We start from the raw sequence: 13,203 nt of genomic DNA, 5'->3' as shown, positions 1-13,203 counted from the left end.
CCCTGATGCCTGCTCCCCTTACCACTAATGGCCACCGCCCCCACCGATGGCTTACAAAATCACCCATCATCAACTGCCCTGGCCCCCCGTCACTAATTAGCATCTCAGTCCAATACCGTTGCTGCCAATGCCCGCAGCCTGCCTGCTCATAAAACTTGTGATGAGCAGGCGGCTAATATATTTTAAATTTTTATAAAATAAATATTAGTGTTTGGGACTGGGGAGGGAGTGGGTGGAGGACATTAATGCAATTTTGTTGTCCAGAGCTTCCATTAACTTAATAATGCCGTGGGCATGGTGCTATTAAGTTAATGGAAGTCCTGGACAACAAAATAGCCAGCAGTGGGAGACAGGGAGACTGTGACGCCAGGTAGATGACAGCAGTGGATGAGATGGAGTGGGTGACAGGGAGATTGTGACGCCAGAGAGAGGGTGACAGCAGTCGCTGACAGGGAGAGGGTGATACCAAGGAAAAAAAGTGACAGGGAGAGTGTGACGCCAGGGAGAGGGTGACAGCAGTCGGTGACAGGGAGAGGGTGACACCAGCGAGAAGGTGACAGGAAGAGTGTGATGCTAGGGAGAGGGTGATAGCTGCAGGTGACAGGGAGTGATACCAGGGAGAGGGTGACAGCAGCGGGTGACAGAGAGTGACGCCAGGGACAGGGTGACAGGGATTGAAGCTAGGGTAAGGGTGACAGCAGCAGGTTACAGGGAGTGACGACAGAGTGACAGCAGCTGGTGACAGGGAGTGACGCCAGGGAGAGGGTGACAGCAGCTGGTGACGCCAGGGAGAGGGTGACAGCAGCGGGAGACAGGGAGTGACACCAGGGAAAGGGTAACAGCAATAGCAGTGGGTGAGAGTATGACAGAGAGAAGTAAAGGGTAATGGGGATAGGCAGTGAATTACATTATAGTGCTACTTACTTACCTGGTCCTGGGCCTAGAACTGCAGCGTGGTCCTTACTTCGGTGTTAACACCAGGGATCTTGACGTCAGATCCCCAGTGGCAAAGAGCAGCCTAAACGGGAATCCAGGGTCGGACACAGAGTGAGAGAAGAGGAGAAGAGCCGGGATTGTGGCCCCTCCTCCCCCCTCTGGCCGGACTGCACTCTAGTTACTAGTATCGGAGTCTGGCGAAGTATGCCAGAGACGGGCAGTGGCGGCGGTGTCACAGGAGGGGGGTGAGTGAGGTGGAAATCAGCTCAAGGTACGAGACTGGGGGCTCTCTTGCTGTGCCGCGCACAACTGTCCCTGCATAGTAGTGCCGTAACTAGACATTTTAGTGCTGTGTGCAAGAAACAGCATCAGCCCCCACCCCCATATTTAAAATAGGGCCAGTGCATGCGACAAAAATATAGGGGCATAGCTTCATGGAGATAGACACTTGCCCATAAAATTATACAAATGCATATTAAGCTGTACAATAGTCTCCATTATTCAAATTACGCCGCACTGTAGCACCACTTACACACATTACACCAGGTAGAACCCCTGTCACACATTACGCCAGGTAGAGCTCACTTTTACACAGTACGGCAGGTATTGTCCTCTTTTTACACATTACGGCAGACAGTGTCCCCTTTTTACGCAGTACTGCAGGCATTGTCCTTTTTTTACACAGTACGGCAGACATTGTCCCTTTTTTACACAGTACGGCAGACAGCGTCCCCCTTTTTACACAGTACGGCAGACAGCATCCCCCTTTTTACACAGTACGGCAGGCAGCGCCTCCTTTTTACACAGTACGGCAGGCAGCGCCTCCATTTTACACAGTACGGCAGACAGCGTCCCCCTTTTTACACAGTACGGCAGACAGCGTTCCCCTTTTTACACAGTACGGCAGACAGCGCCTCCTTTTTACACAGTACGTCAGACAGCGTCCCCCTTTTTACACATGACGACAGACAGTGTGCCCCTTTTTACACAGTACGGCAGACAGCGCCTCCTTTTTACACAGTACGGCAGACAGCGCCTCCTTTTTACACAGTACGGCACACAGCGTCCCCTTTTTACACATTACGGCACACAGCGTCCCCTATTTACACAGTACGGCAGACAGCGTCCCCCTTTTTACACATGACGGCAGACAGCGCCCCCCTTTTTACACATGACGGCAGACAGCATCCCCTTTTTACACATTACGGCACGCAGCGTCCCCTTTTTACACATGACTGCAGACAGCGTCCCCTTTTTACACATTACGGCACACCGCGTCCCCTTTTTACACATTACGGCAGACAGCATCCCCTTTTTACACATTACGGCAGACAGCATCCCCTTTTTACACATTACGGCAGACAGCGTCCCCTTTTTACACATTAATACGGCAGACATTGTCCCCTTTTTACATGGTACGACATGTATTGTCCCCTGACACTGGCAGCATGTCTGTGAATGGAGGGGGTGGGGGCAGGAAGCTGGGGAATGTAAACTGTGGGGACTGAGAAGGGTGGAGGCACAGAGGCAGCAGAGTCTGCACTCACCTCATGCTCTCATGCTTCCTCTGCCATGCTGCTTGAAGTAGGTGGAGAGGGAGAAGGGTCACCACCGCTCTGGAGTTCCACTGCTGGATGGCTTCAGTGGTTAAATCCCTCGGGGAGCTGCTGTCGGGTCCTCCGCATTGCTGTGGCCGGACTTGGTGCGGGCACTGCGGGGGCTCTGTCTAATTGGAAGAGTCTGGCCAGCGCTGTCCCGTCCCAGCATTGACTGAGGGCGGGGATGTCATCACTGGGAGACGGGGCTGCCACCTGCTGTCTCCGGCCTGGCTAAGCCCCGCCTCCATGCAGAAGTGACCAGAGAGAGGGTTGTGTCTACGTTACCTCCGGCCAGCCGTGCGGGTGGTGCTTATGATGAGCGGTGGGTAAGACCCACATATTACAGCCCTGCCTACACATACTGTACACTTCCCTGGATCAGCGGCACCCCTCCTCTACCGGGTCTGACTGTCACTATTCGCGGCGGGGGGACGGGCGGCCATGGACTAAATCTAATCTGCAAATGTAATACATGACAGGGGGGCATGTTCCTTGGTGCCCCCCTCCCAAATCAACCTCTCTCCAATCAATCCTGACTAAGTGACAGGGGTGTGCTTTCATGTGGGCAGAAAGCACGCCCCTGTCAAAGCGGCACTTCTACTAGGTGCCGCTTACAGGGTTTTTTTCAATGGGGTTTTGCTGACCAACGCTTGGCCCCGCCCCCCGCTTCCGGCCCCTTCACACTGCCATTGGGAGGCACCGAGAGCGGTGCCTCCAGAAAACTTTTAAACCAGTTTTTTTTACAAAGATAATAATTATTAAAATAATCTAAAGGCTAAAGCAGATACTTATGACACGGAATCTGTGTCATAAGTATCTTCTTCGTATTATTTTAATCATTATGACAGGGGAGGCACTGCCTCCCCTGCCTCCCCTGACTGCACGTCCCTGATATATATATATATATATATATATATATATATATATATATAATATATATATATATATATACACACACATCCAGCAGCAGCCGGCACTCCAACAACGAAATCACTGATGCTCAGGTGCCAGGACCAATCATCCATAAACATCCACCAATGAACGGCACTCAGAGACAGCACATATGAAGAAAATTATATTCCATGAAGGCAACGTTTCGGGGATCAAGTCCCCGTCGTCAGGACAAATATACAGCAGTATCACATCAAATAACCAACACTTACCCTCCTAAATACCCGAGTGATCCTGGATTCCCGGAGAGCTTGATTCTTTGGTACAGAATTTTGCATCCCGTGGTTATGACCTTGATATGCTTAAGGCACAGAAAGAGGAAGTATTAGGTATGTCTCGGCAATCCCTTCTGGAACCGACGAGTAGACACCTTAAGAATAGGATTCCCTTTCCCAGTGACTTCACCTCTTCTAGTGTTGGGATCAGTAGGGCAACTAAGGCCTTGTGGCCAATAGTGTCGTCTGACCCTGAGCTTAAAGTGTTCCATCATACTACCCCCCTTATGTCGTTCCGTCGTGGACGTAATATCAAAGATAGAATTGTTAGAACAGACATTACTGGTATGTGAAATGCGAGACTCCCTAATGTCTATTGTAAACCAGGTGGATGCTACCGTTGTAGCGGATGCGCTACGTGTAAGTTGATGTTGAACTGTAAATCCTTTAAACACCCCCACTGCAACAAAACATATGACATTAGGTTTGTGTTAACCTGTTCCTCCTCTTTTGTTGTTTATATTATTATTTGCCCTTGTGGGTTAATGTATGTAGGTCAAACTACTCGAAAGTTTTCTGAAAGGATGGCGGCTCATAGATCAGCTATCAAGCTTACCCTTGAGGGTAAACCTATAGACCAGCCGGTAGCCAAACATTTTAAAAGTGCTGGACATTCTTTAGAGTCTCTCCGGTATTTTATTATTGATCACGTGCCCCTCAGTCTGAGGGGTGGTGATCGTGCAAAGTCCCTTTTAGTCAAAGAAACTAGATGGATCATGAGACTGGGTACCTGTGCCCCGGGTGGATTAAATGAAAAAATTAATTGGAATATGCTTGTCTAACTTATTCCCTTTATGTATATGGGGGGTATGTAGTATATGGGTATTGCGGGCCTTGCTGACGGTTTCTATTGTTTTTCTGTATATATGTATTTGTTACTTTTTTGTCTAGTATGTCTATGTATTTGGGTTTGTTTTACTACGCTGTCGTTGTCTGTGTCCACAGTCCTTCCTCCCCCGTGGGTCCGGCCTGCGTCCTTTCCTGCTGGTGGAACGCAGCCGGAGACGAGGTGAACCGCAAGCTATGGTTCCCTTGGAGACGGCTGGCGCCGGAAGCGGATGTTGGATGACGCACGCGGAAGCGGGGCTCGAGATGCGGGCGTGCACGAGACGGACGGCAGCGCCAGGATCACTCTGGTATTTAGGAGGGTAAGTGTTGGTTATTTGATGTGATACTGCTGTATATTTGTCCTGACGACGGGGACTTGATCCCCGAAACGTTGACTTCATGGAATATAATTTTCTTCATATGTGCTGTCTCTGAGTGCCGTTCATTGGTGGATGTTTATGGATGATTGGTCCTGGCACCTGAGCATCAGTGATTTCGTTATTGGAGTGCTGGCTGCTGCTGGATGTGTATGTTAGTGCCCCTGCACTGGAGCACACGTTGCATGGCACCCTCCTTGTATGTTTACAGCACCTACTTTGCTACTTGATTTTAAAGTCACAGTCTGATGATGGAGCCTGTCATGCTTCCTCCTCAGGATGCACCTGGATGCCGGAGCTCTCGGATCACTGACATGGGGGAAACATTCAGTTTCTCACAAGCTGAAATTGATCAAATCCTCTGCCAAGAAGTTATTACTGACCCTGATAAGGCTGTTAATGCAGAAACATTATTTCACCAGATCTGGAGGTTGAAACATAGAGAAATTGATTATATGTTACATGGCAGTTCCCTCTCAGAATATTGTAGGGAACATAAAATTCCTAGGGGATTTCGGGTTAGGAACGTCCCTACCATAGGGCGTAATAACCCAGACTTTGTCCGTAAATGGATCGCCATTTTAAATAAATGCGCGTTTGACCTCATGATCTTGGTGATCGACGAAGCTAATAAAGAACTGATGGCCACCCGGTCTAAGATTGCGGTGTTTGAAACTGATTCTCTTAAACTTTTGGAAGAAGATCCATCTCAAGACTGGATCAGGAAACTGGAAACTCAATGCCAACAATACAAAAAAGACCTGTTAAATTTAAGCGTAATAAAAAATTGGCTGTAGATGCAGATTATGAGGACTATCAGGTGTATAGGTGGTAAGCAGGTAGTGAACCAGTGAAAGTCCACCAAAGATTCCCTAGAACAAGGAGACCCTGGCTTAAAAACACCTCTACCAGGGATAGATATGGGCCACGCTCAAGTTCGGATAGTGAATTTGCTGCATCTGAAGGTGAGGATGCACCTGGCAACAAGGAAGCCCCTTTAGGGGAAGGTACCCGAGCCACCTCAAAACCTACAACCTCGCTGCCACCCGCCGGGGTGGCCAAAACAAAAGGGGTACGTGCAGTAACACAGCGTCAACATCGCTAATTTTTAATTTATCCCAGCGGAAACTAGAGCAGGCCGAAATATCGGTGCTAAGCAAGGGCCTGAGTTTCGTCCCCACTAACCTACATGATGCCTTTAATTGGTCCAAGGACATTCACGCATTCTCACGCAAACTGAGGCTTAAAGAGTTTTTCCAGCATTCTCCTGACACCAGTGACACCTCCATTTTTTCAAGTTTTCTCAAACGTGCATCAAGATCTTCGTTTGATCCAGTTTCTTCCAACGCTTCCCTTAAATCCTTCCACCGGCTGCTTGATGACTCCATTACTAAATTTTCAGCAGCCCCAGCTAAAATTAAGTTTAATCTCTCTAGGGCGGAAACCAAAGCCCTTGAAGCTTTGGAGTCTTATGACGATATTATAATCAGACACGCCGATAAGGGCGGGGCTATTGTTATTTTAGATCTACAATTCTATAGAGAAGAGATTTATGCCCAACTTGCTGATGTGAAAGTGTATCGGAAACTGCCATCGGATCCAACTCTCCTGTTTGAGAAAGAGCTTGCGGGGATTCTCAATTCAGCTAAATTGGCTGGTAAATTACCAGATAAAATTGTCAAATCACTCAGTGTCAGTCATCCTAGGGTCCCGTTATTGTACACACTCCCCAAGTTACACAAGAATCCACATAAGCCCCCGGGACGTCCGATTATTTCGGCCCCAAATTCCTTATATAGATCAGTTGCCCAGCTACTGGACTCCATCTTGCAGCCTTTGCTGCTACATAGAGACGCTTTACTGAAGGATACTACTTCATTCCTGAAAAAGTTACAATCCGTTCCAGATATTCCTCCAGGAACTCTATTATGCTGTCTCGATGTTTGCAGCCTTTATACGGCCATTCCCCACGGTGAAGGCCTACTGGCTATGAGGAACTTTTTGAAAGCTGAACTTCCTGAACAGTTATTTGATCATGAACTATTTCTGTCCCTCCTTGAGTTAACCCTCAATCGTAATTATTTATTGTTTGATGGATCTTTTTTTCTTCAGTTGAGAGGGTGTGTGATGGGGTCCCCTGTGGCCCCATCGTACGCCAACATTTTTATGTTTGAGCAGGAACAACAAATTTTCTTTTCCAATTCGGAGATTAGCGACAATATTTTATTATATTGTCGCTATATAGATGATATTTTTTTGTTGTGGGGTCGGGGGCAGGACGCGCTTGTGGATTTTTTAGGTAGGACCAATGGTTCTGATTCTTCCATTAAATTTACCTACACATGTAGCCTGACAGACATCTATTTTCTTGATGTAATGATTCATCTCGAAAATGGCTGTTTGTCTACAGAGGTTTTTCATAAACCCACCGATCGTAACACCCTACTATTAGCGTCTAGTCATCACCCTGGGCCCCTCAAGAAAGGGCTCCCACGCTCCCAGATGATGAGAATAGCACGGATCGCATCAGATCCTTCTAAAATTCCCAGAGAGCTTGATTCTTTGGTACAGAATTTTGCATCCCGTGGTTATGACCTTGATATGCTTAAGGCGCAGAAAGAGGAAGTATTAGGTATGTCTCGGCAATCCCTTCTGGAACCGACGAGTAGACACCTTAAGAATAGGATTCCCTTTCCCAGTGACTTCACCTCTTCTAGTGTTGGGATCAGTAGGGCAACTAAGGCCTTGTGGCCAATAGTGTCGTCTGACCCTGAGCTTAAAGTGTTCCATCATACTACCCCCCTTATGTCGTTCCGTCGTGGACGTAATATCAAAGATAGAATTGTTAGAACAGACATTACTGGTATGTGAAATGCGAGACTCCCTAATGTCTATTATAAACCAGGTGGATGCTACCGTTGTAGCGGATGCGCTACGTGTAAGTTGATGTTGAACTGTAAATCCTTTAAATACCCCCACTGCAACAAAACATATGACATTAGGTTTGTGTTAACCTGTTCCTCCTCTTTTGTTGTTTATATTATTGTTTGCCCTTGTGGTTTAATGTATGTAGGTCAAACTACTCGAAAGTTTTCTGAAAGGATGGCGGCTCATAGATCAGCTATCAAGCTTACCCTTGAGGGTAAACTTATAGACCAGCCAGTAGCAAAACATTTTAAAAGTGCTGGACATTCTTTAGAGTCTCTCTGGTATTTTATTATTGATCACGTGCCCCTCAGTCTGAGGGGTGGTGATCGTGCAAAGTCCCTTTTAGTCAAAGAAACTAGATGGATCATGAGACTGGGTACCTGTGCCCCGGGTGGATTAAATGAAAAAATTAATTGGAATATGCTTGTCTAACTTATTCCCTTTATGTATATGGGGGGTATGTAGTATATGGGTATTGCGGGCCTTGCTGACGGTTTCTATTGTTTTTCTGTATATATGTATTTGTTACTTTTTTGTCTAGTATGTCTATGTATTTGGGTTTGTTTTACTACGCTGTCGTTGTCTGTGTCCACAGTCCCTCCTCCCCCGTGGGTCCGGCCTGCGTCCTTTCCTGCTGGTGGAACGCAGCCGGAGACGAGGTGAACCGCAAGCTATGGTTCCCATGGAGACGGCTGGCGCCGGAAGCGGATGTTGGATGACGCACGCGGAAGCGGGGCTCGAGATGCGGGCGTGCACGAGACGGACGGCAGCGCCAGGATCACTCTGGTATTTAGGAGGGTAAGTGTTGGTTATTTGATGTGATACTGCTGTATATTTGTCCTGACGACGGGGACTTGATCCCCGAAACGTTGACTTCATGGAATATAATTTTCTTCATATGTGCTGTCTCTGAGTGCCGTTCATTGGTGGATATATATATATATATATATATATATAGATAGAGAGAGAGAGAGAGAGAGAGAAGGATAGATATAGAAGAAAGAATGGAAATGTAATACAGGTTGAGTCTCCCTTATCCAAAATGCTTGGGACCAGAGGTATTTTGGATATGGGATTTTTCCGTATTTTGGAATAATTGCATACCATAATGAGATATCATGGTGATGGGACCTAAATCTAAGCACAGAATGCATTTATGTTACATATACACCTTATACACACAGCCTGAAGGTCATTTTAGCCAATATTTTTTATAACTTTGTGCATTAAACAAAGTGGGGTTTATTTACTAAGATTCGTAATTTCCGAAAAAAGGTCAAAGTTCAATCACGAATGACATCGACAGTGTAAAACTGCAACTTTTTGAATGGATTACGACTAATTTACTAAGCTGTCGTATTCGTGTTTTTCTTTGCTTCCGATGTCGATGTCATTCGTGTTTTTTTACCTAATTTAACGGCAGTGATTAGCAAAACACTGCCGTTTTTTTTTACAATCAATCTCGGCCGGATTTGTGTGATCCGTGCTGGGTTTTTTTTTTGTTTTTTTTTAAAGTAAACAATGTAATTTTTTTAAAAAAAATGCGTGGGGTCCCCCCTCCTAAGCATAACCAGCCTCGGGCTCTTTGAGCCGATCCTGGTTGCAGAAATATGTGGAAAAAAATGACAGGGGTTCCCACATATTTAAGCAACCAGCATCGGGCTCTGCGCCTGGTTCTGGTCCCAAAAATACGGGGGACAAAAAGAGTAGGGGTCCCCCGTATTTTTAAAACCAGCACCGGGCTCCACTAGCTGGACAGATAATGCCACAGCCGGGGGTCACTTTTATATAGTGCCCTGCGGCCGTGGCATCAAAAATCCAACTAGTCACCCCTGGCCGGGGTACCCTGGGGGAGTGAGGACCCCTTCAATCAAGGGGTCCCCCCCCCCCAGCCACCCAAGGGCCAGGGGTGAAGCCCGAGGCTGTCCCCCCCCATCCAATGGGCTGCGGATGGGAGGGCTGATAGCCTTTGTTGTAAAATAAAAGATATTGTTTTTAGTAGCAGTACTACAAGTCCCAGCAAGCCTCCCCCGCATGCTGGTACTTGGAGAACCACAAGTACCAGCATGCGGCGGAAAAACTGGCCCGCTGGTACCTGTAGTACTATTACTAAAAAAATACCCAAAAAAACACAAGACACACACACCGTGAAAGTATAATTTTATTACATACACACATACATACATACTTACCTTAAGTTCCCACGCAGGTCGGTCCTCTTGTCCAGTAGAATCCAAGGGGTACCTGTTGAAAAAATTATACTCACGAGATCCAGTGGTCCAGGCTCCTCGGCAAATCCAGGGTTAATCCACGTACTTGAATAAAATAAAAAAACGCTGTCACGACCACGAACTGAAAGGTGACCCATGTTTGCACATGGGTCACCTTTCCACGAATGCCAGAAACCCACTTTGCCTTCTGGCTAAGTGGGTTTCTTCAGCCAATCAGGGAGCGCCACGTTGTAGCACTCTCCTGATCAGCTGTGTGCTCCTGTCCTCACTGACAGGCAGCACACGGCAGTGTTACAATGTAGCGCCTATGCGCTACATTGTAACCAATGATGGGAACTTTCTGCCCTGCGGTTGACCTAAAGTGACGTCACCGCTGAGCAGAAAGTTCCCATCATTGGTTACAATGTAGCGCATAGGCGCTACATTGTAACACTGCCGCGTGCTGCCTGTCAGTGAGGACAGCAGCACACAGCTGATCAGGAGAGTGCTACAACGTGGCACTCCCTGATTGGCTGAAGAAACCCACTTAGCCAGAAGGCAAAGTGGGTTTCTGGCATTCGTGGGAAGGTGACCCATGTGCAAACATGGGTCACCTTTCAGTTCGTGGTCGTGACAGCGTTTTTTTATTTTATTTAAGTACGTGGATTAACCCTGGATTTGCCGAGGAGCCTGGACCACTGGATCTCGTGAGTATAATTTTTTCAACAGGTACCCCTTGGATTCTACTGGACAAGAGGACCGACCTGCGTGGGAACTTAAGGTAAGTATGTATGTATGTGTGTATGTAATAAAATTATACTTTCACGGTGTGTGTGTCTTGTGTTTTTTTGGGTATTTTTTTAGTAATAGTACTACAGGTACCAGCGGGCCAGTTTTTCCGCCGCATGCTGGTACTTGTGGTTCTCCAAGTACCAGCATGCGGGGGAGGCTTGCTGGGACTTGTAGTACTGCTACTAAAAACAATATCTTTTCATTATCACAAATGGCTATCAGCCTCCCCATCCGCAGCCCATTGGATGGGGGGGGACAGCCTCGGGCTTCACCCCTGGCCCTTGGGTGGCTGGGGGGGGGGGACCCCTTGATTGAAGGGGTCCTCACTCCCCCAGGGTACCCCGGCCAGGGGTGACTAGTTGGATTTTTGATGCCACGGCCGCAGTATAAAAGTGACCCCCGGCTGTGGCATTATCTGTCCAGCTAGTGGAGCCCGGTGCTGGTTTTAAAAATACGGGGTACCCCTACTCTTTTTGTCCCCCGTATTTTTGGGACCAGGACCAGGCGCAGAGCCCGATGCTGGTTGCTTAAATATGGGGGAACCCCTGTCATTTTTTCCCCCATATTTCTGCAACCAGGATCGGCTCAAAGAGCCCGAGGCTGGTTATGCTTAGGAGGGGGGACCCCACGCAATTTTTTTTAACAACAAAAAACACTTTCCCACCCCTTCCCATTGATATACATGCACGGATCTCATGGATCCCTGCATGCATCTCAAATCACGAATAAAAAAAGCAGGTCTGTTTTTTTTTAGGACTTTTTTGCGAATTGTAATTTTTCACGGCAGTGTTTTGTGTTTTTTTGCTTAGTAAATGACCGAGATTCGTATCTAAACAGGCGTAATTTGACCGATGGTGTATTCATTCGTAATTTTTTACCTGAACTAGCAAAAAATTACGAATGCCCTCATCACTGCCGTGATTAGTGTTTAGTAAATGACCGAGATTGACCGAGATGACACTTTGATGAAAAAACGGCATCTCGGTCAAAATCGGGAGCTTAGTAAATATACCCCTGTGTGTCTACATTCACACAATTCATTTATGTTTCATATACACCTTATACACACAGCCTGAAGGACATTTAATACAATATTTTTAATAACTTTGTGTATTAAACAAAGTTTGTGTACATTGAGCCATCAAAAAATAAAGATTTCACTATCTCACTCTCACTCAAAAAAGTCCGTATTTCGGAATATTTTCCGTATTTCGGAATATTTGGATATGGGATACTCAACCTGTACCAACAGAAACAGTATAACCTGCATCACATGCTATAGTAAAGACTGTCAATCATATAGTCACCTGAAGTGTCAATGCTTCGGTCCCCTTTCGGACCAATTTCAAGACCTTCAACAATTACAGCAGTCACTCTAAAGGCAAAAAGCACCTGCAGTTATTTGTTGGCTTGAGAGCGGCTGCTGTAATTATTGGCAGCTTTGACTCAGGCAAGGGACAATGCGTAGAGGGCCCTGCGTTACACAACCCCGCTGTTGCTGGTCACACCCCCTGCGACGATACGCAATAGGCCCTTCATAAATTTCAGCTCCAGGCCCATGTGGTCCTTAATCTGGCACAGCAAGCACCAGGATCTTGACACCATCCCGTTTGGAGACTCTCTGGCTGGATGAAAGGAAAACCAGCCGTTTGAGGCACATATTCTTTGCGGGCAATTACAGTACTCCAACATTATACATTTATCTTACGTCCTAAAGGATACTGGGAAACCATTTAGTACCATGGGGTATAGACGGGTCCACTAGGAGCCTTGGGCACTTTAAGAATTTGATAGTGTGCGCTGGCTCCTCCCTCTATGCCCCTCCTACCAGACTCAGTTTAGAAAATGTGCCCGGAGGAGCCGGTCACGTCCCTGGAAGCTCCTGAAAAGTTTTCTGCATTTATTTTGTATGTTTGTTATTTTCAGGCAGGTCTGGATGGCATCAGCCTGCCTGCTTCGTGGGACTTGGGGGGGGGAGGGGGGGGGGAGGGTAAAGGCTCAACCTCTTGAAGGGTTAATGGTACCGTTCCCCGCTGACAGGACCCTAGCTCCTGAGGGAACTATTCGCAGGCCCCACCACGGCGAGTGTACATTCCCGCAGCACGCCGCCACCCCTAACAGATCCAGAATATAGAAGAGTGGTGAGTAGTACTAAGCCGACGTCCCGGTTACCGGGTCGCCGGCCATTATGGCGGCATGAGGGTACAGACACGCACGACTTCTACATAGGGCGGATGAATCTCCAGACTCAGTACACAGTGAAGACGCACCGCTTCTGAGGGAGCGAACTGAGTCTAAGTACACTACG

Source organism: Pseudophryne corroboree, chromosome 6 (assembly GCF_028390025.1).
Source record: "Pseudophryne corroboree isolate aPseCor3 chromosome 6, aPseCor3.hap2, whole genome shotgun sequence".
NCBI classification, from domain to species: domain Eukaryota; kingdom Metazoa; phylum Chordata; class Amphibia; order Anura; family Myobatrachidae; genus Pseudophryne; species Pseudophryne corroboree.
The sequence above is the reverse complement of the archived record's forward strand: the minus strand, read 5'-3'. Positions refer to the sequence as shown.